Source organism: Cebidichthys violaceus, unplaced genomic scaffold (assembly GCF_023349555.1).
Source record: "Cebidichthys violaceus isolate CVI_PGR_0920_01 unplaced genomic scaffold, fCebVio1.0.p SCAF_30, whole genome shotgun sequence".
Classification (NCBI taxonomy): Eukaryota; Metazoa; Chordata; class Actinopteri; order Perciformes; family Stichaeidae; genus Cebidichthys; species Cebidichthys violaceus.
In genome coordinates this window covers 1,264,262-1,289,582 of record NW_027176484.1, presented here as the reverse complement: position 1 = coordinate 1,289,582, position 25,321 = coordinate 1,264,262, and the positions used below count along the sequence as shown (strand labels likewise).

Sequence of the window (25,321 nt, the reverse complement as noted above, 5' to 3'; positions counted from 1 at the left end):
GGGAAAAGGAGTCAGCGGGAACGCGCGCTACGGACAGATTCGACTTCAAGGAAGCTCGTGCAGAACAGGAAGTAAATGACTGTAAGAACAATGACAAGAAACAGATAATATGACTATTACAAATCTAATGTATTACAGATTTAGCTATGCAAGTCATAATTATATTACATCCAGTGGTGGATAAAAGTACTCAAATATTTCCTGCATTTAAAATGTATTTAAGAAGTACTAAAATTGCAATATCCTTAAAGTACCAAAAGTAAAAGTACTCATAAGCAGCATGGCCAATTTCACAATATTATAGTATTATAATTAGTGATAAGTATTTGGCTATTAATGTTGCAGCTAGTAAAGGTGGAGTTAGTTTAAATTACCTTATGTACTTCCGGGTGTATTCATTATAGTACATCATCATTTATAAATTGATTATACTTTGTATTAATGATCTTCATTTTCAAAGTTACTTGTAACTAATGTTATCAAATACATGGAGTCCAATATTTCGCCTCCAAAATGTAGTGGAGAAGAAATATAAAATAACTAGTATAAAGTAGGCTAGAGTAGAAGTATAAAGTAACACAAATACTTCAAAATTACACTTAAGTAGAATAATGATAATATAGTAAATGTACTTAGCTACATCTCACCACATGCATACCTCACGTAAATATGTCTCATAAGTCAATGAGGTAATGTAGAATTTGTATCGACGTCTGAAAGTAGTAATAACGTAGTATAAAAGTACTCCATTACAGGTAAAAGTTCTGCATTCAAAATGTTGTATGAGTAAAGGAAGTTTTGTTTGCCCTTAAGATTAGGGAAGCACAATTTATACAAATTATCGTTTGATAACGACATTATAGCGGATAAATGAACGTCCGTTAATACAAGTCAAATGACTTTCAAATGACTTAACAAGCGCAGCATCTACAATCTGCATTACAAGTTTTGAAGAACTTCAGATGAATACATCAACATTTGACGTGTCAGAAGTATTCTTTTGTTGTGCAAACAACAGGTGGTGGTTATGTCAGAGCCCAAAATCACAAATTTGCCTCAGAGGGCTTTACAATCTGCAATCTTACAACATCCTCTGTCCCGGGACCCTCACAGGAAAAATCCCCCAAAAAAACCTGAAGAGAGTTTCAACACATTAGATGCATATGACAGAAATTATTCATATAATGAGAGTAGTAAGTATAGTAATGATGGAAAAATTACAACTACTAGTAATAACAGAAGCAGTGGATATAGTAGAATAATAATGATACTAAAAGCAGTAATGGTATCAGTAATAGTAATGTGACTAATAATAATAACAATGATAGCAGTGGGTGTCAGCAGGGCCACGGCGGGAGGCAGGACCAGGTCCCAGGTATAACCACGATCCACGGAAACCTGCGGGGAGAGAAAGCACAAAGACGAAGGAAGAAGCAGAGTTAGTAATGTGCTTTGATGGGACATGAATTCACACAGACGGATAGTCAGGAAATAGTTCCAGCTCCTCCCCTCTGGTAGGCGCTGCAGAGCTCCGTACGCCCCAAAACCACCAGACACCATACTGCACTATTACCTCCATTTCATTGTCATTGTTGTTTTTTATGTTCATATATATATACTTTTTGTATATACATTTATATTTGTACATAATAGTAAAATGGTTATGCTTTCCTCTGTTTTGCTTTGTTGTCTATTTCTGTGTATGTACGTTGAGAGCAACGGAGAAACCGGAGTCAAATTCCTTGTCTGGGTACAGGGCCGAAAAAAAAGCCTTTCTTACCCTCAGGCGTGCATAAACAGGCTATGAGCTTCCTTTTAAAAAATGCCTTGTAGGTATCGGCAGATCGTTATCGGTTATCTTATCGGCTGAAAAAAAAAAAATCCATATCCTCCATCCCTATACTCCTCCTCTCTGAAAAGCACCGCTACAATAAAGTCTATTGAAGGAATTAAGTTGCCGTCTTGAACCTTTTACTTGCTATGCGATGGGATTTAAATGACTCTGTGAATTGCCGAATAATACCTCATGAAGAATGTAACCCGTGGTACATGTAATAACATAAAGAGTAAAGTCTGCTTGATTATCTCAATAACTGTTCCGAGGCTCCCGTTCCTGAAATACCTGCCTGGCCTCCGGTAACAGCTACTTGAACACAACTCTTATTTGCAATAATATGGGGACAATTTAATTAAAGAAACCATTACATTTGCTGTGATTGCCTTTCAGTTTATGTGCCTGTATCTAAAAAAATAAAAAAACGGTACTTGAACCCTCAGGCTTTGGCAGCTTAATGATGCTGTCACTTACTCCATTACCACTCATGGAGGTCTCATTTACTGATATTGATATTTAACTATAATTTCTCTTTTACAGTAATTACAGGGCATTGATCATTACCTGAATGATTTCAATGAGCTTCGTATTTTTCCATGTGTGAAAAACCTTCCTCCAAAAATATAAACCTCCTTCGGTGCAGTTGCAGATGCATGAACTTTGTGATCTCGTCTCTTTGCAGTTCTTGTTTAAATTCCCAGAGTGGCAGCTTTGTTATGTTAAGGTTGTAGGTCTATGCTTGTTCTTGTTTTTGTTTTTTTTGTGGTCTATGACATTGTTTCCTGCATTTAAACGGATAGTTCACCCCAAAGTCCAAAATACATGTTTTCCACAAGACCCATTGGCTTTGAGTCGAGGGAGCCAGAAGTTCAAAAATGCTGACTCATTCCTGCAGCACTCTATCCAGCGATCGGTTGTATTTATTCCTACCCTCTTGTGTCACTTCCGGTCGCAAGAGCCAAGATGGCGACGACCAAAAAACCAAGATGGCCAACAGCTAAAATGCCAAACTCGAAAGAAGTCTGGTTGTATAGAAGTCTAGTCTAAAATGACTCTACTTCTCTCTTGATTTATTCCCTCAGTAAACATTGTAAACATGAGTTTATGGTCTCAATCTCTAGTTTCAAGTCTTCTTCAATACAGTATGATGTTCATTTAGTACATTATGCTCCATTTAGAGTCAAACAGACCATAAGAAAATGTGGTTCGTGTTCACGGTCCTCAGAGGATGAACCATACTTTCTTTGGTGATCCTATGACTTTTTTCTTTTTAACATCTCAGCATGTGCTAAAGGGATCAACGCAAAATACATTCACCGTTTTCTGAATGATGTTTCCTAATCACTGAGATCCCCGGACTTTGAAGGTTCACAATTGAGTTTTTTTTTGTTGTGAAATTTGATGACTTCTGTGATGCCTTAACTTTTCATCACGGCGCCATCATCAGAACAAAATCACTACATTTAGAACTCTTTGGTTTGTGATGAAGTTCTGGCAAAATAAATGACATTCCCATCAGCCTCAGCTGTGCTTTGAGTTCAGCACCAGACACAATCCTGTTATCGTTGTCATTGTTTACATGCTGACGTTAGCGTTCAGTTCAAACCAACAAGAACATTTGACGTTTGCAGTGAATCATAGTGGTGTGACTCTTTGTGCTGAATCCTTGAAGATAACAAACAGTATGAAAAAGCAAAGAAAACAGTACGCATACAAATATGTAAAAAAAAAAAAAACATTGCCAAACCAGTGCCAAGAGGAGAAGGCTGTCTTCCAGTCCAAACTCAGGAACATGTTTAAATACCATAAATATTCCTCAGGTCCAGTTTGGTTTATTATGACTGACAGTGTGTAGTATTTAGGGCGATCTATTGTCAGAAATGGATTATAATACTCACTGTGTTTTCACGAGGGTATATTCACCTGAAACTAAGAATCGTTGTGTTTTCTTTAGCTTATAATGAGCTGTTCATATCTACAAATGGAGCGGGTCCTCTTCACAGAGTCGGCCATGTTTCTGCGGAAGAACCAACACATTCTGACCCCAATGCGTCAAAAAAAACAACCTAATGCTTAAACTGTGACGCTTTAGTTACTCCGACGTCAGTTGTGGACGCAGTAGGGACGGCGTGTCAATGTGTGTTTGTTACACGCATAGTGTCTTTTCAAAATAAATGTGTGTCTGTTACACGCATAGTGTCTTTTCAAAATAAATGTATGTTTGTTACACGCATAGTGTCTTTTCAAAATAAATGTATGTTTGTTACACGCATAGTGTCTTTTCAAAATAAATGTATGTTTGTTACACGCATAGTGTCTTTTCAAAATAAATGTGTTTGTTACACGCATAGTGTCTTTTCAAAATAAATGTATGTTTGTTACACGCATAGTGTCTTTTCAAAATAAATGTATGTTTGTTACACGCATAGTGTCTTTTCAAAATAAACTTCCGTCTTCACAGGAAGTTAGATTTAGGACTCACTTAGTTAAGTTAATAAGGAAGAGAGCGTGGCCGACTTGACTTAACTTGACTGACCAACGGGACTTTCCAAAAAGTTGTTGAGTCATTTTGAAGCTTTGTGTTGTCCGTACTTCTGTTACGGTGTTCACGCTTCTGCTCTCTTTACGTACTTATCATAAGCACAACCATGATGTGTTTCCTGAACCTAAGCAGGTGGGGTTTTTTTTGTTGTTGTTTGAATTCCCAACGTTATTAACCACGTGTTTACTGCGCCCGTGGTGTAGCGTCACAGTTTGACGCACGTACTAAATACTGCTCCTTTAATATGGTGAGCTGTGGAAATAATCCGTCATGGGAACGCGATGACAGTGTTACTCCTCTAATGAAAAAATTATTTGCTTATAAACCACAGAGCACGTCTGTGGACGTCTGTTTGTGTTTGTTACGAGCAGCTTTTTGTATTCATCAGATGCTGCTCCTCCTGTAAATTACTTTTTGCAAAATGTCAGCGGCGGCTCCACAAAGGAGGATTGTCTTACATTAAGTGCGATAGCTTTACTCACCACTGGGTGTCGACCTTTTGCTGTTTTGTTTTTTTTCTCTCACACATGTGCACGTGCATCCATGTTGAGAGAGAGAGAGAGAGAGAGAGAGAGAGAGAGAGAGAGAGAGAGAGAGAGGGAGTCTGTGGAGAGAAGCAACTTCAGAAGTTTTGTGATACACTGAGGGAAGAAGAGGGAGAGCCGGGAGTGAGATAAGTGAGTGGTAAGTCATTTCTCTGTATTTCAATGAGACTAAATCCACTAACTCTTGTTCCTGACTTCTCTTCTCCTCCACTTCCTGTCTTTAATTCTGTATTCCAGCTCCGACACTGATGTCAGTGACCTTGTTTTAAAGATTTAACTTTGATAAATTGGTGTGCTTTAGCCGGCTGAGTTTGTCTAATTAGAATGGATAAACTACGTCCTGGTTCCATTTATCTTGCGTGAATCGGTTAATGAATGTTTAGTTAAAGGGTGGGATTACATTAATCATACTTGTGTGATTTGACTCTTTTGAATGTTGTTTTTTTCCCCCCAGCTTGTTAGTTGTTGTCTATCGTAGTTTTATGTTGTGATTGTGCAAATGTGGTGATGTGGTGAGAATGAAGCTCTCTGATTGGCTGAGGAACGTTTTCCCCCCCTGGGAGCCTCGATGAAAGACAGAAATAAACCTTGTGGAGAAGAACAACATTTCAGAATACCGACCATTCCTCCGGTGATTCCCTCCCATCACTTTTTCTTTTTTTTTTTCTGGAGTTGTTACAGGAACTTGAGGCCTCAGTGATTTCTTGAAGCCGTGGCTGGCTGGCAGAGTGCAGAGGAATTCACTGGCGTACAATGTGCCCTTATGTTAGGTTAAATTCTCCCACATGGAGCTGCTCCATATTACATGTGGCACATTAAGCATTTATGGCAACGTCAGTGAAGGCAGCATTAAAGGGGTCCACACTAAAAACTATTCAAACAGACGATGTTCCTGTTGCCCGTGTTGTTGTTTTGTGGTGTGTATTTTTTATTTCATTTTTAAAAGTAGGAAAGTAAATCTCCCATTTGGTCGCAGAAAGATTCTTTGATAGATTTTACAGTTTGTGTTGATTGTCGTCTGTCGAACACGGAGAAATGTCTAGTGAGAGGTTTTACATTTTTATGTGCCACTGACAGAAACCACAACCGACCAGAATGCAGTGCGGCTACAAGACATTTGAATAAGAAGCAACACTTTGACTTTTTTTCTCGCCTAGAAACTCTCACTCTGTACGGAGCCTCTGCGCTGAAGAACCTATATTATATAAACAAAATACATCGAAGTTGAGATGCATTATGATAATGCATTAAAACATCACAATTCTACGAAAAGTTACTCCTCATTTTTCCTGTGTTGTCCGACCAACGTCCAGCAACACGTGTCAATTAATGCTCGTTATATGCAAACAGTCTTTTCAAAATAAACTTCTGTCTTCACAGGAAACTCAGTTAGGTTTAGGCAACAAAACTACTAAGTCAGGTTTAGGCAACAAAACTACTAAGTCAGGTTTAGACAACAAAACTACTTAGTCAGGTTTAGACAACAAAACTACTTAGTTAGGTTTAGACAACAAAACTACTTAGTCAGGTTTAGGCAACAAAACTACTTAGTCAGGTTTAGGCACCAAAACTACTTAGTTAGGTTTAGGCAACAAAACTACTAAGTCAGGTTTAGACAACAAAACTACTTAGTCAGGTTTAGGCAACAAAACTACTTAGTCAGGTTTAGGCACCAAAACTAATTAGTCAGGTTTAGGCAACAAAACTACTTAGTCAGGTTTAGGCAACAAAACTACTTAGTCAGGTTTAGGCACCAAAACTACTTAGTTAGGTTTAGGCAACAAAACTAATTAGTCAGGTTTAGGCAACAAAACTACTTAGTCAGGTTTAGGCACCAAAACTACTTAGTTAGGTTTAGGCAACAAAACTACTTAGTCAGGTTTAGGCACCAAAACTACTTAGTTAGGTTTAGGCAACAAAACTAATTAGTCAGGTTTAGGCAACAAAACTACTTAGTTAGGTTTAGGCACCAAAACTACTTAGTTAGGTTTAGGCAACAAAACTAATTAGTCAGGTTTAGGCAACAAAACTACTTAGTCAGGTTTAGGAAAAGATTGTGAAGTACTTAAGATCGTGAATTACTTAGTTAGGTTCAGGAAAACATTGCAAAATACTCGGTTAGGTTTAGGAAACTACAGAAGTGCTGGTACTAAAGTACGCCAGTTTTGTGACTAATAAATCAGTGTTGACGGGGAGTAAACTGGGTGAATGATCATGTTTGACCCTTCCGTCATCCCTCCTACCCGCCCTGTGTCTGCTTTTGCGGTCTTTATACTTCCCGGTTCATGATGACGTGGATTCATTGATTTTGTGGGACGTCTACCAATCACAGCGCATCATTTTTCGTTGGTATAGCCATACGAACGCTGGATGGGACCAGCCTGCACACATTGATGAATCAGACTATTGAAGGGCACATGTTTCCCCCTCATGAATAAACCCACGCTCTATATATAAACCTAATGACTGCTGCTCATGAAATCTCCAGCTCTCGCTCGGTGACAGTCACACTGTCTTGACACGTTCCAGGATGTGCAGACAGAGACAGCAAAGAGGGGGAGACAGCTTCCTACCCCCCCCTTCATGTCCTCCCTCATGTCATCAGCTTGAGTATGGCTGGAGCTGATGACTCTGCTGGCAGCTGCCCGCTGTTTACGCTCAGCCTGCAATCACTGGCCAAGACCGAAGCTGCTGCCGATACACAGTTTTTTTTGGTTTTAATTGCCGTGGCGTTTAATGGCATTCCAGCTATTTCGACGGCAGCGGTGAAAATATGTTGGAGGTGTTTTCTTTAATTGTTTGTCCAACGGGAGCTCAACCTGTGGGCTCGTCTAGGTGTGGCAACTCCCTAGATAATGGCCCTGAACACTGGCTAAGGTGGATATAACAAGGCTGCATTGTGCTGCAGGTGTGTGTGTGTGTGTGTGTGCACTGCTCTGCTCTAAATTCACCCAATTTCTCCCAGTCGTCTGTTCCTTCAGGAGCCTACTTTTCTTTTTCTTTTCTTTTTTGCCAGATTTCAGCCGGTCCTCTCTCCCCTTTGTTCCCTCACTATATTTCATGCCAGCAGTTTTTAAGCCCAGTCCTGCCAGAAGAAGAAAGAGCTGAGAGGCGTACAAATATATATATATATATATATATATATATATATATATATATATATATATATATATGTTCTGTTGAAAATAAGTAACATACGCAAGGTATTTCTTTAGCTGTTGATTCTGGTAGGGGGAATTGCATGAGCACAGAGATGAAAACTAGACAGTATCTGAAGGGAAATCAGGAGGAAGGTGACATGAGGTGATCCAGGATGGAGAGCCAGTGCACGGTGAGAGGTAGTGCAAAAACACAATTTGTAGCAAGGAAAAAAATTGTTATCCTTGAATGAACCTTGCAACACTGCAGACCATCACCATCACAGTAAATACTACAAAAGTAGTCATTATGAATTAATAATTCGGCCAACAGGAACTGTATTAGATAAGAAACGGGAAGATTAAACTTTGATAGTTGTTCTGGGTCGAACGAGGCGGCAGGAAACAGTGAATACAACATTTACACCAGGCAGCAACCTCCTTTTTTGAAAAGTGAAGCCAATGCTGAAGTGTCTCCTGCATTCTCTCTAGTGTCCATCAGGGGGCGACTCCTCTGGTTGTATAGAAGTCTAGTCTAAAATGACTCTACTTCTCTCTTGATTTATTCCCTCAGTAAACATTGTAAACATGAGTTTATGGTCTCAATCTCTAGTTTACAGTCTTCTTCAATACAGCATGATGTTCATTTAGTACATTATGGTCCATTTAGAGTCAAACAGACCATAAAGCAGGGGATGATTTAGGGCGGGACTACACAGTGATTGACAGGTCAGTACTAGAGTCGTATACGGCGTCTCTACGTCACTCCTCCACGGTTCAAATATGGTCACTTCCGTTCACTGGTTGAAAAAAGCCAAGATAGCGACGGCCAAAACGCCAAATTCAAGGCTTCAAAACGTCAGTCCACAAACCAACGCGTGACGTCACGACAACTACGTTCACTTATTATATACAGTCTGTGGTTTACACTGACTTCAGAGCAGTTAGCAATATTTTTGGGACGGTGGCGCAAAAAAAAATTGCCTGGAGCCTTGTCTACCAGCTGCTATAACAAACGCAAACAACAGCAAAACATCTGTATCGGTCATACGTAGAAACTTAACATTTTAGAAACGTAGATCTCCTTCCAACCTCGAGTAACGAGTATCACTATCAGTATCACAGCTCCAAACCCACTAAACCAGCCTGAACATGAAGAGCATCTGAAACCATACATGAGAGTCTGAGGAGCAGAGGCGGAGAGTTGCAGCTAGCCGTTGTAGCTAGTTGCCGATGCTACGCTATGATTGGCCAGTCTGCGTTCGAGGGGCGGGACTTAGCAAGAGCAAAATTCCACTGATAATGAAGCGCTACTACAACTTAAGTAGATACAATCCTTTTTTATTCACAATATAATAACAACATTCTCATCCACTTGTATATAGTTAACTCAATAGGCCTAAATGTATTGTATATATATATATATATATATATATATATATAAATAAATATATATATATATATATATATAAATAAATATATATATATATATATATATATATATAAATAAATAAATAAATATATATATATATATATATATATATATATATATATATATATATATATATATATATATATATACGTGTACTTAAATGTACTTTTCTTCCATTCGGGTCGTGTGGGGGACAGATTTGTTTGAGGCTGCCCTCAACAACGAATAAAGAGGAATAAAGAGTGTGTTTGACAGCCAAAGTCACAGCGACAATAATTTTGCTCTCAACTGTACACACTTGATGTCACACACACACACACACACACACACACACACACACACACACGGTTGTTGTTTTATTTCTTCACTGGTCCTCTCGGGATGCGAGACAGCAGCACGGCCTCTCACATTTCGAAGGGTCTGTTTTGTCCCCTCTGTTCCGTCCTCGTTGAGAGCTCTGCTGAGATGTCGCTGCCGAGTGAAAGACCACAAGCCCACATAACCGCACTCTTTTCACTGCTGCCGACTCTCCCAGTCTCACGCCCTGTTTAACACAGAAAAATAGAAAACACACAAGGCGGGGTTGTTCCCCCCCCCCCACACACACACACTGTATTTCTTGATGTTTCCTCCACTACATCTCATTCTGCCCACCATAGTTTGCTCCCCCTGTCTTTATCTTCTATTTAACTGTTTGTTTTGAGTGATTTGAGTGATAAAAATAGCAGCAGGCATTGACATTCTGTGTCTAGTTCCTTTTAGCCTTCTTTGTGGTGCAACAACTGCAGACTAAGCTTTACATGACATGTAATTTTGCATCGCAATGGGGAGTTCTTAAAACACGGTGTCAAAGTGTTTCCTGTACATTTCTGTTCGTGTGGTTTGAGTTCTATCTTTGCTTCCCTTTCATCGAGCGCTTTCTCTCTCTGCGTGTTTCTCGGAGTCCGAAGTAAGAGCTTGACACTCGTTTACAGCTGACCCTGATGGATTTGGTGTAACTTTGGCGAGGCCGGCTCCCCGGACGCAGATCATGCTATTGCGTCAGAGGGGGAAAAAAAAAAAATCAATTGTCATGACTTTAAAATGAAGAGCTACTGTTTACAAGATGTGGAGTACAATGGCTTTACAAACTTTCTGAAACCCCCCCCCCCCCCCATGGCGTCCTGAAATGTGCGCCGCACTGAAGTCAAAGTGAAAAGAAAAAGAAATTGTTTGAAAAGATTTGTTGTTGACAATCGGCACGGAATACTTTTTAATGAAAATTGTAGCACAGCTTTAATTCTTTTGTTTTTCCCCAGTTCTTTATTTTTTTATTTTTTTTTTATTATCCCGTTCAAACACAAACAGTTTGAGGGTGAAATTACAGCTTCAGCTCTTCTTAGATGTGTCTTTGTTTGGTTGTCACATCTGGATTTCTTTTCAACTGTTCAGAAAGTGTGCAGCGTTGCTCCAGCTCAATGGGGAGCCTCTGTGAACAGCTATCTTCAAGCCGCTGCAGAGACTTCGAATAGGATTCATTCAAGCCTGTTTTTATTGGGGGTTTTTTCTGCTCAGCCACTGAAGCACTTACACATTCTAGTGCTGAATCTACTCTATTTTGTCTTAAGACTGGTTCTCGTGCAGTTTTTAAAATGGAAACAATCAGTTGTAGCTTCTTATTCCGACATAATATTTTTCTGTCAAATATCTCTTGATCTGTCATAGTCCTCTCAATACGAATCAGCACTAAACATTAGCATTTTTTTATAAACCTCTTTGACACATCGACCCCGGTAAATGACTGGGATAACCTTTCACTTTTCACACATGCGCTACTATTCATGAACTATTCACAACAACACACGCTATAGCAATGCCGGAACAGACGTGGGCAAGGGACAGTTCAGTAGATGGCGCTAATGCAACACTTAGTGATGCCAAACGCCATGAAACTCAACAGAAGAAGAAAAAGATGGGGGGGGGCTGGACGTGCCATAGCCTGTATATAAGAAGTGGATGTAGTCGTTGAAACGTCACCCATTGGTTTGTGGACTGATGTTTTGAAGCATTGGATGTGGCGATTTGGCCGTCGCCATCTTGTTTTTTTGCAACCAGTGAACGGAAGTTACGATATTTGAACCATGGAGGAGTGACGTAGAGACGCCGTATACGTCTCTGGTAGAGACCTGTCCATCACAAGGTAGTCCCGCCCCTAAAGCATACTCTGCTTTATGGTCTGTTTGACTCTAAATGGACCATCATTTACTAAATGAACATCATGCTGTATTGAAGAAGACTTGAAACTGAGACCCGCTCTGTCAGACAGAGCCGCCATGTTTCTACAGTAGCCCAGAATGGACAAACCAGGGGGAGACACCATTGTTCTGGTCTGCAGGGCCAGAAAACAAAACATCGGAATCCTCTGTTTGTCTTGAGGAGCTGCAGCATTTATTTCTGCTCAAACTGCAACTTCCACTCGAAATCCTCACGGCTTAACTAACTCTCTTCTGCCCTGCTGCCGACTTGTTTGCTCACACAAATTAGCTGCCACTGGCTCTGCTATTCTCCAAATGGCCTTCGCTAAAGCAATCGGCTCTAAAAAAAGAGGCCATTAGTGTTTTCATGTCGGCAACTGCTTGTCCCACAAGATAGATTTCAGTTGGCTGCAATCTGCAACCTCACCACTAGGTGGCTACAAATCCTAAACACTGCACCTTTAAATAGGTAATAATCACTTTTGTGTTCTCAGCTTATTCCTGCTGCCTCCAAGTACCTAAAAAAAGTATTTGGTATTTAAAGCACGTCATTCCATCTGAAGTGAACACAAGTCGACAAGTTACTTTGAGTTGCAGAGAACCCAAAAGGGCGTTTTAAGGCAAATTGGATGCATCCAAAAATGATGTGAAGTCTTTGAACAACCATCGCCTCAAAACATTTCCGCTTTTCATTTTTAATTAATTTGTAAACAACTATGAGCTAAAAAAGAACACACTTGAACATTTATGGGTTAGTTTGTGCCGATCACAAAACAAAAACATCTGAATACAACCTATTTGAGAGGAAGTGAAGGGGAGTTGTGTCTTTCAGAAGTTGTCAGTGAAGTAAACAACCACTGACAGAAAAATGTTGATTGTGAAAAGCCAGAGTCTGAATCTTTTAAGCATTTTATTTTCTTTCACACCTGCTTTGAGCAATCACACTCTCAGTACTGGATTTTCTTAATTAGCCATATTATCTTTTTTTTAAAAGTGGTGTCACTCTGAGAATGCTGACTAATAGTATAGATTTTTTTTCATGCCATTATGGATGGCTTCTTCCAATTACGTCCCCATTCAGCTCACAGGCGCTAATGTCACACATCATTAGTCCCAGTTAGCAGTAATTCTTCCGGCACTGTAATCAACCATTATATAGACGCCTTTGTTGACTTGATTACTGTGCCCTTTGTGAGAGCTGCTCCATCTTGGCCAAACTTTGTTTATCATCATATGGGCATGGATGGGTTACTGAACGGGCCTACTGGGCCCAGGCCCAAGTATTCAGAGAGCCCCTGGGACAGAGCATCTCTTTGAAGTGAGTGTTGCTATTTGTTGATGTCAATCAAAGGACCACAAAGAGAAGTTACCAAAAAGAGTTTAATACAACCACAAAGAGACACAAAATGTACACAAAGAAGTGCCGAATGGTCGTAAAAGAGACTTAAAACAACTGAAAAGCAACTGCAAAGAGATGCAAAATGACCCCAGAGACACACAACTGTCTCAAGGAGAAACAAAACGGCCACAAAGAGACTGAAAGTGACTACTAAGATACAAATAGATCAAAGACAAACGCAAAACGAGTATAAAGTGACACAAAATGACCACAAAGAGACGCAAAACGACCACAAAGATATGCAAAAAACGACCACAATCATATGCCGAATGTCCACAAAGAAATGCAAAACTAGTATAAAGAGACATAAAATGACCATAAAGTGGAAGTTTGGGCCCTTTGTTTAATAATCTAGACATGTCCACACATATATGCTTAGTGATGAGGTAAAGGAAATCAAATGATATCTTTTTGAACACACACACACACACACACACACACACACACACACACACACACACACACACCTACACACACACACACACACACACACACACACACACACACACACACACACACACACACACAGGAGAGAGAAATGCCTAATTCTGCTCTTATTTGTTGGGTTCCTATGTAGGTCTGAGGTATAATTAACATTCACAGTCTGCCTCTCCATACTCCACAGTGACTCGTTCTCATTGAGAAGTTCACAAGGTACTTCTTTACTGCCACAGCCTGCGGATTAGTTGCCATGGAGACAAAGCTGTCGAGAGTCAGCAGGAATACGTTACCGATACTTGTGTTTGCCTTCTCCGGCGGAGGATACTTTACGGGAAAGTTTAGAGAGTTGTGTTGACGGAGGCTCGGTAAGCTCTCAGACACTCGGTTTCTCCTCTTCCTGTCCGTCCAGCTTTGTGCTCTGCGCTGTGGTGGAGAATTCCATTTTGTACACCAAATGTTTGGTGATTTATTCATAAAAAGTCAAATGGAGGGCTTAAAAACAAACTGTATAATGCTTAAAATACAGTAGTAAGGAGGAAAAAAAAAACATAGCCCTTGCATTAATAACCTGATAATTCCTTCATGAATAATTCACTAAGAGGAGCTGCATGTTTGCTTTATCTGCCCAGACAGTATTATTCTCGCCTTAACCTTGAATTGTTTACATATTAGTCAGATTAATTAGCAGATAGTTTGTAGTCTCGGTTAGTACTTCAAAAGAATAGATAGTAGTGCTGCAAATCATATTCGAAACAAAAGGCACTGCAGCACAACCTGTCGTGTAGATAAAAACACAGCCTGCATGTGTATCCTCATAACAGGAGGATTATTTACAGACGGTAAGGTGTTTGTGTTGTGACTCCTGTGATTGGAGTTGACACTGTGGAGCCTCTTTACTCCTAGTTGCTAACGGTGATTCTGGGGTTACTGGAGTGGCAGCACGCAGTTTTGAAGTTGGCCACTGGGAGCTAAATGAGCCATTTAGTGGGTCTGTGGTGAAAAGGACGGGGCTGGATGACTCCCCATGTGCTCGTCATGCTCAGGGAGGATGGAACATTCTAACTGGCTGAAGATACAATAAATACATGTCTTTTATGAATATAAAATGTGTGCAGCTATCCAGCGCTCCACTGTCACCATTTGGCTCTCATTATTTCTAGATACTGAGTCCTAATTTTGAGAAATTAAGATGTTATTTTAAGATACTAACTCATCATTTTGAGATATTAACTCCTCATTTTGAGATATTAAGTCATCATTTTGAGATACTAACTCATCATTTTGAGATACTAACTCATCATTTTGAGATATTAAGTCATCATTTTGAGATACTAACTCATCATATTGAGATATTAAGTCATCATTTTGAGATATTAAGTCATCATTTTGAGATATTAAGTCATCATTTTGAGATATTAAGTCATCATTTTGAGATACTAACTCATCATATTGAGATATTAAGTCATCATTTTGAGATATTAACTCCTCATTTTGAGATATTAAGTCATCATTTTGAGATACTAACTCATCATTTTGAGATACTAACTCATCATTTTGAGATATTAAGTCATCATTTTGAGATATTAAGTCATCATTTTGAGATACTAACTCATCATATTGAGATATTAAGTCATCATTTTGAGATACTAACTCATCATATTGAGATATTAAGTCATCATTTTGAAATACTAACTCATCATTTTGAGATATTAAGTCATCATTTTGAAACACTAACTCATCATTTTGAGATACTAGTCTCCTCATTTTGAAATACTAGTCTCCTCATTTTGAGATACTAACTCATCATTTTGAGATACTAGTCTCCTCATTTTGAAATACTAACTCATCATTTTGAGATACTAGTCTCCTCATTTTGAAATACTAACTCCTCATTTTGAGATACTAGTCTCCTCATTTTGAAATACTAACTCCTCATTTTGAGATACTAGTCTCCTCATTTTCAAATACTAACTCCTCATTTTGAGATACTAGTCTCCTCATTTTGAAATACTAACTCCTCATTTTGAGATACTAGTCTCCTCATTTTGAAATACTAACTCATCATTTTGAGATATTAAGTCATCATTTTGAGATATTAAGTCATCATTTTGAGATATTAAGTCATCATTTTGAGATACTAACTCATCATATTGAGATATTAAGTCATCATTTTGAGATATTAACTCCTCATTTTGAGATATTAAGTCATCATTTTGAGATACTAACTCATCATTTTGAGATACTAACTCATCATTTTGAGATATTAAGTCATCATTTTGAGATATTAAGTCATCATTTTGAGATACTAACTCATCATATTGAGATATTAAGTCATCATTTTGAGATACTAACTCATCATATTGAGATATTAAGTCATCATTTTGAAATACTAACTCATCATTTTGAGATATTAAGTCATCATTTTGAAACACTAACTCATCATTTTGAGATACTAGTCTCCTCATTTTGAAATACTAGTCTCCTCATTTTGAGATACTAACTCATCATTTTGAGATACTAGTCTCCTCATTTTGAAATACTAACTCATCATTTTGAGATACTAGTCTCCTCATTTTGAAATACTAACTCCTCATTTTGAGATACTAGTCTCCTCATTTTGAAATACTAACTCCTCATTTTGAGATACTAGTCTCCTCATTTTGAAATACTAACTCCTCATTTTGAGATACTAGTCTCCTCATTTTGAAATACTAACTCCTCATTTTGAGATACTAGTCTCCTCATTTTGAAATACTAACTCATCATTTTGAGATATTAAGTCATTATTTTAAGATACTAACTCATTATTTTAAGATACTAACTCTTTCTTTTATAAGGAATACCCCATAAAACATGTAAATTGTCGCGTGTCGGCCACATCCAGTCTCTGGACAGCATCAGAATTCTCCTCTAATTTACTCGCTTGTATTTGTGTTGGTACGAGTTTGAGTAACACATGCAGGATGTCTCATCGTTGTCACATTGTCTTAACACAGCAGTCATTTTCTTTTTAAAAAACAGAACATCAGTCAAATTTGTGTTTGGAGTGTTTCAATTAATTTCCATGCACTAATAAAGCCTCCTACCACATTCACATCTAAACCTTCCTGTCTCGCCACATTACGAACGCTCAGCTATAACAGTTGATACTAATGAGCTACGGAGGCGTCGCTTGAAAGAAAGACTAAAAATATCCACTTTGTCCAGTTTTTCCAAGACGTAAACCCAGTCATCAAAACACGTATGAATGTTTCATGATGCAGACGGGAGATGTGAAAGTCTGTTTGATGAGCTGTTTTTATTGTTTTCATCATCGTGTTTTAGTTGAAGGAACGGCGATACAGCAGAACACATCAACCGCTCGGTACTTTGAAGACGCCTCCTTTAAATACCAAAATGATCCTGTTCAGTGAGACATATAATTTACGTCCAGAAAAAAAACCCCATTTGCACACATTTGATGATCAAACCCTGTTTCATCTCTGGGAGCAAGTTATTTACTGCGCAACACTGATCGCTGTTAACCATCTGACCCATGCTGCGTGGGGGCAGATCAGCTGCTCTTCCAAGGGTGGCATCTAAGTGAGAAAAATTAAGACTTTCATTTAATTAGACTGCAGCTTCCCATCACTATCCCTGTAATAGATGCATATTATGTACATACAGGGGAGCAAGCAGGTAGTAATACACTCAGGAATGATCTTACTCACTGTAACATTGCCAATAGGGAAAAACGATACACCAAGAGTAATTAAATACATATTATTATTATATAATTCATATTTGATTATGCTAAGCTAACCGACGTCAGGCACAACGTGTTATTTCTGTTCATTTTCCCAATTTACATCATTGTAATACAGCATTTTACCAAGTGATAGATTGACTTTATTCGATATTATTATATATAATAATATTTTATATTAGCATGCTAATGTTAGCTTTGGCATTTGGTTCAGTTAGCTACGCGACCACCTCACTCCCAGTGCGTCAAATACTGCAGTTCGGTTGTTGAACATAACATATATATATATACGTATATATATATACGTATACGTATATATATATATATATACGTATATATATATACGTATATACGTATATATATATATACGTATATATACGTATATATATATATATATATGTATATACATATATATATATACGTATATATATATACATATATATACGTATATATATATACGTATATATATACGTATATATATATACATATATATATATATATATATATATACGTATATACGTATATATATATGTATATACGTATATATATATACGTATATATATATGTATATACATATATATATACGTATATATATATAGATACGTATATATATATGTATATACATATATATATATATATATATATATATATATATATACGTATATATATAATACACTGTTCATGGCAACTGTACGGGGGGATACATTTTTATACAACTCACCTGTTTTAATTATATTAAGGCTTAAAAGGTCTAGGACTAATTGAGGGCGTGGCCTCCTTTGAGTGACAGGTGGGTGTTTTCTCAGGTCACTTGCTGCTAGCTAGTGATACTCTGTTGCTGCCTCAGCTCTACCCACAATCCACCTCTTTTACCATTTTGTACCACAAATGTGTTACGTTTAAAACCCAACATTGTATTTTATTGTGTCGTGACAGATAACTGTATCGCCGTTGGTTGGATAAAACAAGATTAACTCAAGTTTGCTCACTTGTCATGGAGATAGTTTTATACTCAAGATGGACATTTGGTCTTTTTCTAAAAAACATGATGGCGTTCATTTTAAATATTTGCAACACATTTTCTCCACGACGAGGATTAGTCGTCGTAACTCGACTTCTGGTGTAACGTCACCATAGAAACACAAACAATCGAAGAAACGCTTTCTTTTTCAGGACCTTGATTCAAGGACCCCGTAAAGAAAAACATCTCCACAAATGGGATTCATTAAAAAGTGCTGTTCCTGCCGCTGCTGGTTGTGCTAAATCCATTTCAGCCTTTGTGAGCTTTATCACGGCAGCTGCAGAAGGCAAACCTGCACCGCATGACAGAAAATTGCCTGCGTGACACATGACGTGATTGTAACGTTAGCAGACATTAGCAGCTCGGCTCCTCTGCAGACTGTCAGGTTAGATGAGAACACTGCTGGATGCCCTTGGGACTCCCGCTGAAAGCTACTGTATCTGTGTTTCAAACACTATCGACAGCCTCAGCAGAGCACCGTGGACCAGGGTCCTTGAGGAAAGAAGGAGCTCACACACACACACAGAAACAAACACACACACACACACACACACACACATACTAACACAATACACACTCGTGCACCAATTGATATGTCTTGATCCGAGTTGTTTCATGTCGGCTCCGGGGGACTCTATCGCTGGTTATCTCTCTGGTGCTCTCCGTCTCCTGGATCAAGCAGGGTTTTTTTTTTTTTGGACTGCACACAGCCACCTGTCTGAACACCCCCTGATGAGATTACTCACACTGGGATTTCGGCTGTGTTGTGCTGCGCACGTGCTTTGATGTGATAGCCTCTTAATGCAGCGAATGAGGGCGGACAGATGTCGCTGTGTGTGTGTGTGTGTGTGTGTGTGTGTGTGTGTGTGTGTGTGTGTGTGTGTGTGTGTGTGTGTGTGTGTGTGTGTTTCTGTGTGTGTGGCCCACGGTTAAAAGAACCAAAAACAAACCCCAAATGGGGTGAAATGCAACGCCTGTTGATTTATAGATACTCAAAATATACAGTGAGTAATTGTAAAATATTAGCGTCTAATGCGCACAACCAGTGAAATGAAATGCTCAATTGTCACACAAGGAAACTCACACCGCATCTCATTACACTTCAAAACCATTCAAAGATGAGAGCACGTCCGCTAATCAAAGATACTGATTAGTAAAATGCTTTCTGAATACTCAGTGATTGGACGTTCACGCACATGGCACTGTGGTTATAAGCACTTAAAGAGTCCATCTATTCACTTGTAGTGTAATGAGCAATGCAAATGGGACAATCACGGGACGGTCCAGGTTCAGACATTTCACGCATTCCGGGTCTTAAAAGCATTTTCCCCGCAAATCAGATTTTAAAGCGTTTGATTTGATATTCAACTCAGATTTTAAAGAAGCGTTAGTCGGGCCTCGCAAATCAGATTTCAGACTGTGATCTGTGTGTGTGTGTGTGTGTGTGTGTGTGTGTGTGTGTGTGTGTGTGTGTGTGTGTGTGTGTTGGCGTTGAAATGAGGCCGATCTAATTTGCTTTTTCGCTCCAAAACCATTTGATACAGCGTCTGAGGAAACACTTGTGAAGTAAACCTTTAAAACATCACAGCCTTCTCAGTTTTATCTGCAAATAACAACGAGTTGGATACTTTCAGTGAAAGAGGATTTTTGTTAAAAGCAATGTGCTGAAAATAGATAGTTTTTTTTTTTTTTTTTTTTTTTAAAGTAGTATAATCTAGGAGTGGGAGTGTACTGTATGTATGTCAAGTAACCGTTACCGTGTCAACACAGTGGGGGTGGTCGTTCATGCATGTATGTTTTTACATGTTTGTGTCTGTAACATGAGTGTATTTACAGCAACTCCCCCCCGCCCCCCCCCTCCCCGCTGCTTCCTCTCCTCCCACGGGGGATTTTTTTTTTTTTCTTCCCTTTATGTCCATAAATACAAATCCACACAGAGAGCATATTTGTCTCTTCTTGGGCCCGCGTTTGACTGGCAAGCAGGGTAATAACCTCAGAGGGATTAGCGGCAGAATGCAAATGTGACGGATGTGACACGTACTGTATGCGTGCATCATGTTTGCAGATTGTTGTTTCCCCCCCCCATGCTGGGTGTTCAGAGATGTGGAGAAGAGATCAGGAATCAGCGGCTGACACCCCGAATGAAAAGGAGAGTCCCGATGAATTGACATGAGATATGAATGAAGATAGATGGCAATATTAATAGGTGGGAATTACCGTTCTGTGCCAGGTCTGAAAGATTTCTTCTGACGCGTTGCCAGCGTTTGTCACAGGCTCACTAATGTCTCACCTGGATGCAATTTCCTTGTCAATTTTGCAGAGTGAAAGAACACATGATTGAGTCAGAGATACCGGTTGTTCATCGGCCATCGGGTTTACTGTGTCGCATGAGCCGGACTAATGAGAGAGCCGCAAGGTGTAAATAATGGAAGTCACCCGCAGTTTTATCCTCTTAACAGCTTGGATGTGTTAATCAGCCTGCCACCATTGTTCACACACATAGTGACATATTAATGTATTAAGCGTTAACTCAGTCCGCTCTCACCAAATGCCGCGTGAAGCACAATTAGTAAGTCATTTAACGTGCAATTACAAGTATTATTTCTTACGCCATTCAGGAGGGAAGGTGGATGGGTCGAACAAAAAACGACGGGTGTTTGTCTCCCAAAGTTATTTTGAAGTTGCGTTAGTGTTGTTTTTGCCGTGTTTTACTTGGTTTACGTACTTATTTTAAGCCCAGCCATGATGTCTTCCCTCAAACTCAAGTGTTTTTGTTGCCTAAATCTAACTGCGACCGTGTCTCAGGAACAACGTGGTGTAAAATCCCACTCATGAAAAAAAAAAAAAAGCCTAAAATACGTTATCATGACACGCGGAATGTCCTTAAAATGTCGTGCTATTTATACGGCCTCCCACGAGATCGGGTCCATTAACCTGGTACGTCAACCTGCTGGTTCTAACAAGTGAAGCCGGCGTTAACGTGCTAAACCTGCATTCTTTCTAATGGCCAGCAGGGGGCTGCAAGTGTATTTTTGTTTCAGCCGTTTCGTTTTCTCTTTCCAGACTGCTCTGCTTGACGTTTTAAAATCTTGTTAAAAAGTTTTATTTCGACTGATGCAGCAGCAGTTTGGTCACAGATGATTTGGCCTCTTTGGAGCTATTTTGTGAGTCAAGGTGCTGATTAACAAACCTCTCTCGTAGCAGCTCATAAATGCTGCTACTTAGTTCTAATCTTGACTTAATGATTGAGCTAAATCTGTAATAGTGATTAGGTTTCTTCAAAATCAAAGCCCGGTTTACACTATTTGTCCGCCTCCTGCAGTCTCAACAAATACTGCAGTGCTGCATGCATATGATGTATTCATATTTATTCAAAAATAATAATAATAAGCATAATTATTTATTTATATTAATATCATCAGCATTATTGTAGTAGTAGTAGTAGTAGTATTGCCGTTATTAAAATAATAATATTAATAACTTAAAATAAAAATAATTATCTGTATTTATGTATTCATGCATAATAATAATAATAATAATAATAACAAGAAGAAGATTTTTTTTATAATTAGCACTAATGTTATTATTTATGTAGCACAATTTATGCATTTAATGCAACACAAAGTGTTAAAAGATAATAATATGATTATAATAAGAAAAATAATTTGAATAGATTTTGACACATTAAGAGCCCCTAATACTACTTCCACAGGCTCTTTGAGATTCTGTTCTTAATGTTTCACAACAGACATGCTGTCAGGCCTTCTTTAAATATACAGTAGATGGCTGTTATGCTCATGTACGGTCTTCATTGAGGCTAGATCTGAGCATTGTTACTCCTGTTGTCTCCTTTGGGAACACGAGGAGACACAAACCTGCTGTTAACAACTTTAAGCCCAATTAGTTTTTTTCCTGTGGAGGCAGCCTTTGCTGTAATTTTTTTTTATAAATAATTAAAGTTTAATTTCCTCAGTTCACCGTCCCGAATGATGGGTATTTTACCTTTAGGCTGTGAGCACTACAACAAATAGAAAAAGATGCTTGTTTATCCTTTCTTACCACAGACTGTATTTAAGACACCCGTTGGTTTGTGGACTGCCGTTTTGAAGCCTTGAGATCGACATTTTGGCCTTCGCCATCTTGGCCATCTTGACCGCGAGGATAGCTCATTGGTCAGAGGATGATATCGGAACAAATCAGGTTACCAGTACATTGGTGAGCGTGGACGCCCGGCCAATCCTAGCGCTTGAATGCTGCACAGGGCGGGTCATGTCAGAAAGAGCAGTGGGATTCATAATAACGAGTTATTCACTAACAAGGACCACGCCATACAACAAAATAAGTTTCGAGAGGTTTATTGCGAAAGGGGTGAAGGGGTCGAGGTAGAGGGATGAAGGGATGTAGGGTAAGGGTCGAGGTAGAAGGATGAAGGGGTCGAGGTAGAGGGATGAAGGGATGTGGGGTAGGGGTCGAGGTAGAGGGATGAAGGGGTCAAGGTAGAGGGATGAAGGAATGTGGGGTAAGGGTCGAGGTAGAGGGATGAAGGGATGTAGGGTAGGGGTCGAGGTAGAGGGATGAAGGGGTCAAGGTAGTGGGATGAAGGGATGTGGGGTAGGGGTCGAGGTAGAGGGATGAAGGGATGTAGGGTAGGGGTCGAGATAGAGGGATGAAGGGGTCGAGGTAGAGGGATGAAGGGATGAAGGGATGTGGGGTAAGGGTCGAGGTAGAGGGATGAAGGGGTCGAGGTAGAGGGATGAAGGGATGTGGGGTAGGGGTCGAGGTAGAGGGATGAAGGGGTCGAGGTAGAGGGATGAAGGGATGTGGGGTAAGGGTCGAGGTAGAGGGATGAAGGGATGTAGGGTAGGGGTCGAGGTAGAGGGATGAAGGGGTCGAGGTAGTGGGATGAAGGGATGTGGGGTAGGGGTTGAGGTAGAGGGGTGAAGGGGTCGAGGCAGAGGGATGAAGGGGTTGAGGTAGAGGGATGAAGGGATGTGGGGTAGGAGTTGAGGTAGAGGGATGAAGGGGTCGAGGTAGAGGGATGAAAGGGTCGAGGTAGAGGGATGAAGGGATGTGGGGTAGGGGTCGAGGTAGAAGGATGAAGTGCAGAGTCCCCCATTGTTCCTGTAATCCAGTGAGACAAAGAGGGAGTGAGAGAGCGAGAGAGAGAGAGGAAAAAGAAGAGAAAGCAAACATGGTTGGGGGGAGGGATGTGGAAACTGAGTCAAAGAGGAAGTAAACAGGTTTGTTGTGCTTAAGTACTTGTGCCGGGGAAATGAGCTGTATCCGGGGCGTGGTCCCCATTCCTGAACCAAGTTTATGAAACTAAATGTTTGGTTTTTGGCCGTCGCCATCTTGCTTTTTTGCAACCAGAATTGAGAGGGTGGAGCTAAGTACAACCAAAGACATTTTTAGGAGACCAAAATGTTTTCATTAAGTAAAAACACACTGAAAGGAATAAAGTTATAAAACGAAAACATACTTATTAAATGAACATCATGCTGTATTGAAGAAGACTTGAAACTAGAGGTTGAGACCATAAACTCATGTTTACAATGTTTACTGAGGTAGTAAATCAAGCCAAAAGCAGAACTACTTCTTTGCCTGGATACACACTTCTTCGCGTCTTCATTTTCTTCTTTACACAATAAAGACGCGTCGGTAGAAGTAGAGCCATTCTTTCCTGCCGCCCACATCTCATCTCTTTGCATATGCAGCATATCTGTTTGGCTCTCAGCGAGAGAGTACGGCGTAATTACATTTCGCCGTGTCGTTTTACACAACTGCAGACATCAATTGGCTCACACACAAAACACATGCTCGGTGAACAATAGGTCGGCTCGCATGCTTTCATGGTTACTTAACTGTTTTGTGTCCACTCATGTAAAATCCCCTCGTTGAATTGACATATTAATTAAATCTTTTAGTTAACAGCGTTAATTAATACGTAATCGTACTGTACAAAAGGTATTAAGTCACCACATTCAGTCACATTAATAATGACCCAGGTGTGACTCATTCATTTTTCACTCTCAGGCTTTTGTGGATTTATATTAGTCATTCATGACGGTTAAAGCGCGAGTTGATTGTTTTTTTAATTGATATATAATTTACAATGTCAGCTGTTTGATAAAAAAAAGCATCACCAGTCATTGTTACCATGCGATCGATATTAGTGCAGTCGGAGCAGAAGAGTGGTGTGAATCTGGGATGGAAATGTCGGTCTGTGAATCAGTTCATTGGTCCAAACCCAAATATGATCTGCTCAGGACAATTTGTACGTCACTTTTGGGTGCAATAAGACCTCACGTAGTGTTCTGACTGCAATGTGAAAGCGACTGCAAGATGATGCTACGACGACTGAAAAAAAAAGAGAGAGGACACTTACGTATATATTGCGAGGGAGTGGAGGTGGACGGGTCAAACAAATTTAGAACTTACAACCCGGAGTCTTCACGTCTCCAAAGTACGTGCTGTGCTTGTGCAGTCAATACATTGCAATGCCAACAATTCTCAGCACGATTTAGTTCTTTGACACATAATCAAAACACCAGTTTGGATTTTTGTTGTGAAGAATGCGAAGCCACATTTTCCTTCAGGTAAACACAGTCGAGGTCACACAGTCGTTTTGGTTCCTGAATACATCACATTCAGGTTTTAAAGCTGATTTGTTGTCATTGGACAACAGGGTTGCACATTGAAATGTATTTTGTCATCACATGTTGCCACATAAGGAAACACACACAAGATAAACTAAGCTATACTATATGGTGGAGGATGACAGCCCGAGGACATTCACTTTTCTCTTCTGTTCTGTTGTCACTGTGCATCAACATTATATCTAAATATTTAGAGGTTTTATAATATTTGACGTGCAAAAAGATTGTTAGTAGAAGCCTTTGCTTTATAATCCCATTGTGTTTTGAAGATGCTGACAGCCTCACGATAGATATAATATGCAGTTATTCCACAACAATCCAATTTATACTATATT

At 39.4% G+C, this 25,321-nt stretch overlaps 1 protein-coding gene across 2 annotated transcripts in view; it reads left to right on the top strand.

Moving 5' to 3' along the window:
* Positions 1-4,976: 4,976 nt before the first annotated feature.
* Positions 4,977-25,321, top strand: part of tspan4a (tetraspanin 4a) — a 112,950-nt gene continuing 92,605 nt past the window's right edge. Inside the window, exon 1 of one of the 2 annotated variants that reach the window (XM_068724320.1) lies at positions 4,977-5,053. The gene's annotated coding sequence lies outside the window, so the exon portion shown is untranslated. Of the gene's footprint in view, positions 5,061-25,321 lie in introns of both variants that reach the window. The other variant, XM_068724319.1, reaches the window with a different exon arrangement.